This window comes from Pygoscelis adeliae, unplaced genomic scaffold (genome assembly GCF_000699105.1).
Source record: "Pygoscelis adeliae isolate BGI_AS28 unplaced genomic scaffold, ASM69910v1 Scaffold728, whole genome shotgun sequence".
Lineage (NCBI taxonomy): Eukaryota > Metazoa > Chordata > Aves > Sphenisciformes > Spheniscidae > Pygoscelis > Pygoscelis adeliae.
The window spans coordinates 310,805-315,821 of record NW_008825337.1 but is presented as its reverse complement, the minus strand read 5'-3'; the positions used below and the strand labels follow the sequence as shown (position 1 = coordinate 315,821).

At 47.6% G+C, this 5,017-nt stretch overlaps 1 long non-coding RNA gene across 2 annotated transcripts in view; it reads right to left on the bottom strand.

Annotated features, from left to right (window-relative positions):
* Nucleotides 1-4,571, bottom strand: part of LOC103922237 — a 6,958-nt gene extending 2,387 nt beyond the window's left edge. For both annotated transcript variants that reach the window (XR_663873.1, XR_663872.1), the window contains exons 1-4: nt 3,956-4,571; nt 3,262-3,312; nt 1,386-1,493; nt 465-532 (exon numbers count right to left, since the gene is read on the bottom strand). This is a non-coding gene — a long non-coding RNA (uncharacterized LOC103922237). The remainder of the gene's footprint in view (nt 1-464; nt 533-1,385; nt 1,494-3,261; nt 3,313-3,955) is intronic.
* Nucleotides 4,572-5,017: the final 446 nt, after the last annotated feature.

Below are 5,017 nucleotides of genomic sequence, written 5' to 3'. Positions count from 1 at the left end.
TTCCCCGCTAGACTTCATGGTGGCGTTCTTACCCACACAGCGCCGGGGATGGGAGCTGCCACAAAATACCGCCACTGTAACCGGTGGGTTAGCACCAGCTACCTTCTGCAGCACAGTAAACACAGCTCAGGAGCCCTTGGAATTCAGTTGACACTGAACCCATTTGTATAGATATAAAAGCACACTTCTGTTTTCAAAATACTTTGCTATACAAAAACAGACATTTCTTCAGCAGCAGAGCACAGTGCGATTGCTGAGCCACGCAACCAAAACACCATGTGCCGTCACAAGGCTGCAAAAGAGCTTACTCTTGGTCGCTGTATAGTAGATGTATTAGAATTAATACCTATTTTCTTGCCTGTTGTTGGGAAAAATTAGAAATATCGCAGTGCCGGCTTCTGCCCTGCCTCCCCTTGCCCCCCAACTTCTGTGCGACCACGTACCGAAAAGCTGTACCTGCTCACCTCACAAGGGTTCTTCCCAAACACGGGGCATTTCACCAGCTAGACAGAGAGGACTTCAGTCTTCCAGGCTGCAAAATATTACATTTTAGGGGAAAAACAAAGAAAACCAAACCCAAAAAAGCCAGCCCCACGTGATTCGATACCTGAACATGACAACTGCAAAGGATATAAATCCCCTAGGACTGGATAGATCACCTGTACTTTGCCTTTTTTAACACCCAGTTGCTGTACGGCCTCTGCATAAAGGCCCCGCGTGCAATGGCCAGGAAAAAAAATCACAGAAATTACGCTGGAGGTGTTGCAGGACAAGGGTTTAACACAAAACCCACAGTCCAAACCTGTGACCTAAAGGCTGCTCTTCCCCACATTCCCCATCAGATTGATTGGCACCCCCAAAATAAACACTGAGCCAGCCACCGTCAGAGCTTTTGTTTCGCCGAACACCATTTTGATACCGAAACAACTTGACCGTGTTTTAAACGGAGCACGTTTGCACGGTCATTGCTCTTTCACTTCAGAGGAAAGCACAAAAGAAAAATACTTGCGCATCGAGACCTGCTGCGCTCGAAAACCTCTCCAGCAATACGGCACAGGAGACCGGTTTCTCGGCGAGCTTTGGCTTTCATTTTACCTCTGCAGACCTCACGATGCAGCTTTTTAACTCTTTGGGATAATAGGAAAGCTTGAAAGATTACAGTTTCCACCATTATGGAGGAGGAGCGGAGGTTTCTATCGCTCGCTTGCTTTTTGGCACCGGAAATTCAGGTTTTGTTTAGCTTGGAAACCTCATGGATGTCGTTCTAGTAACTCTTCAGTCCAAAGCAGAGGGTGGTAAAAGTTCAGCACTCACAAGGTAATTCTCACTCGTTTGTCCTAAACTGCCAAAGAAAAGCAATTCCGAGTCCCACAGGGTGTGCCAACCTGAAAAACATGGAAACGTCCCAAACAGCCAGCTTCTTCGTCCACCGTATGTCTATGCCAGCAAAGGCCTCTGATGAGCACGAGGCATATCTCCAAACCAACATATCCCCAACGAGAGAATAAAATTAATATCCCTGTCCACGCTGGTTTATTTCAAGTACAGACGAGGCTTTAGGCACAGGAGCTATTGACAATTTTCACGTACACCACACACCAACTTTCCCCAGCTCTCCACCGCAGGGAGCACGGTATGAAATCTGGCCCGGACACCTCATACTTACCCTCCGCTAAATTTTTGCCAGAAAAGCATAAAGTCATAGCCGTGCTACAAATCACTGCAGCAACCAGACTGCCTCACTGGCAGTGAAATCACGGCGTTTCTCTTAAGGTGTTGCTCCAGCTTAGCAGGGCAGGGCCTCTCCGCCGGTCAGCCAGAGGCATTCATGCGACACCGATGCCAATATTCTCATTAAGGGAGGCTAACAAGAAGGCGCCGATACCTAACACTCCTTGCGCGCTAATGACTGCCGGGACTCTGCGCCTTGAAGTCATGTGTGACCTAGGAGAGACCAGCACCAGGTGCTTTTTATTACCTTTTGCAACACAACAAAAGAAATTGCACCCAGTAAGGAAGCGTTTTCCTTCTTCCTGGTGAGCGAGCACAACTTTGAGGAATCAAGTAATAAAACGGCAGCATCTCGCGGGAGCAAGTTCACAGAAAAAAAAAAACAAACAGTTCAAGGGGACCCTGATCTTCACCAATGCAATTCAGGACGTTGCAACGTTCCCTCCGACGTTAGCCCATTGCCTTTGCCTGAGCAAAATTAGGAATAATATACTACCGCATGTAGATCTGTTCACTTGCAGGAAAGGGGCCCCACAGTTTTTCTCTCTGGAGGCAAGCATTCTCCCCACCCCTTTTGTGTGTATTTTTTTTTTTTAAATGTGCCACACATCAGCACAATGCTGACAACTGCATTGTATGTTTTCTGCCTATGCAGCAGTTCAAGAGCACACAACTCTGGAAGGTTTTTTTGAAAGGGGAGAGGGGGAGGGAGCTGTCCTTTGCCATACCGTTTTAATTGCACGGCTTGCTCTTCTACGTGACCACAGGGAAGGGAAAAAAACACTAAGGTTTAAAAACAGTACCATTTTTAGCATCCTAAAGGGTCAAACTCAGTCTTCTCACAAGATACAGTGGAGCTTAGAGTAAAAGCTACCACAGGCAAGAAAAAAAAAAAAAAAAAAAAATTATCACCAGGGTTTCTTCTCTGGAGTTGGAAGTGACCCCAGAAGACAGCTCATCTGTCCTTGCTTACTGTCGTTACGGTCTCTACATTTCCACACCTGCCAATGCAGAGATACCAGCACTGAAAAAGGAAAATGGAGGGAAGGGTACAAAAAGCTGGACTGTTTTTCCACCTGCCAGCAGCAGCTTGACGGAGCCTCGGTGGTGGCACTGCTCCAAAGAGCAGCGACCAGAGCACATTACCAGCCTTTGCAAATAAAGCTAATAGTTAATATCTCACACGCACATGCATTATACAGATAGGACTGGCAAACACAGCTTCCTTTAAAAATAAGGATGACTAATCCACAGCAGTTTTTATTCTTTTTTTTTTTTAAGGCCACAAGGCAGAGCTTTTTCCAGAAGCACCAGCCTTTGCTTTTGCGAAATAGTAAGCGGTGGGAAGGGGAAGCCCTGGGACCTACTCATGCTATCCAGACAGGAGTAACCACAGAAACATTGTGGGTTTCTGTGGCCCGTGTACAACACACCCTTACACAACCAGAGCACTATGCCTTACGCTCCTCGGCAAGGCCAGATCCGACTGCCCGGACAGCTCTTAGATCGCTGCATGTTTACAATACTTACAAAGAAGGTATCTGCTATGGAGAGGGGTTACACAAACAATCCTGTATTTCCCTGCGAAGGAAGGGAAAAAAAAAAAGGAAAAAAAGTAAGTCAGAAGGCAGCTTTCACCCAGAATATTGCAACATGCCCCTGCGCTACCTGGGTCAGGGAAGGGATACGCTGGGAAAAAGCGGCGTGCAGGGTTCTGTAATCGAAGCGGAACATCTGCATTAGCTCGGTGGGCCCAGTCCCCCAAGCAAGGTCATTCCGGCTCGCAGGGAGACACATTAGCGCTAGCAAGCCTGCTTTAATGCAAAGCTGTGGTCCAACCACAGCGGAGCCAGCACTAAAGGAGGTCACTTGGGGACTACAAAAAGGTAATGAATTAAAGAAAAAAAAATCTATAAGCAGATGTTTACTGACAAGCAGGCAAGTCCACAGCTTCACTCTGGCAAAGAGCAAGAAGGAAGGGTCATCTGCATGGAGCAGGCAGAGAAGTAACAGCCCAGTTCCCAGGACATAGGAAAATACTCTGCATCTACAGAGAGCACTGAACAGATTTAGGTTACGGCTAGGCATGCTCACCAACATCCCCCCCTTCCCAGCTTTGCTTTGCAGCCCTAAAACCCACCAAATCTGTCATTTTTTAAAGCACTCCGAAATCCAGATTTGCCACCAACGTGATTTTTGGTGGTGGCACCATGAAAATACTTACCCACCTCACAGACAAGGGATGTGAAATCTTAAATTTGTGAGTGTTTGCAAATTATTTTGAAAGCCTTCCAAGGAAGGTGCTGTAGGATTGTAAATCCTTCCCATTATTAATAAAATGGAGCTATTGTTCCAGCTCTAATCAAGACTTGTCTCCAGCTGGGCAATTTTAAACCACAATTCAAAACACACACACACACACAAAAAAAAAAAGATCATGAGGAAGCTTCAACCCACAGGCTGCCAAGAAAAAAAAAAAAATCACTGAAAGAGCAAGCTGTTCTTTAAGGGGAAGGGGGAAAGAAAATAAAAAATAATAGCCCTGCTATTTAAAATGAATTCCAAGCGGGAGCATGTCAGGGCGGGGGGAAAAGCCTCCCTCCCACTGCCTGGGAAAGGTCACTTCTGCCATCGGTACCCTCGCTACGCCAGATCAAGGCTGCAGCAGTGCGTGCGAGCGAGCAACCCCATTGCTGCGAGCCCAGCCTCATCCATCTCCATCAGGAAATCTCTCTGCTTTTAATTTATTTAGCAAAAGGGGAGGAAAAAAAAAAAGACTTTAAAAAAAAAACCCAAACCCTTGCAAACACCTCCCAGCACCCTCTTCAAAGATGGGGAAATCTAGCAAGGGTGAGAGGCTTGGAAAGAGGCTGTCAGCCGGGGAGGGAAGGCAGGGAGAGGTGGTGCATCCTCTGCATCCTCCTCCTCCTCCTCCCCCGGCGGCAGGGACCACGCCTGCCCGGCGCTGCGGCAAAGGCTCCGCAGTGGGTGCTCCCCTCCCCCGTAGAAACTTCTGGAATAAGCAGCCAAGCTGGGGAGAGGAGAGAAACCTTTACACCCGCGGGGGGGGGGGGGAGCAATGAAGCACATAATAAAAGGGAGAGGATTGTACAAGGATCGGGTGCGTGCATCGGGGAGGGGGGGAAATAGATATATATAAAAATTAAGCCCACGAGCGGCTTTGGCAGCCCCGGCTCGGCGGGGTTTTGCAGCCTGCTTGGCTTTAAATAAAACGCCCCAACACAAAGCACGGGGGGGGCAAAAAAAAAAAAAATGGTGGTGTTTG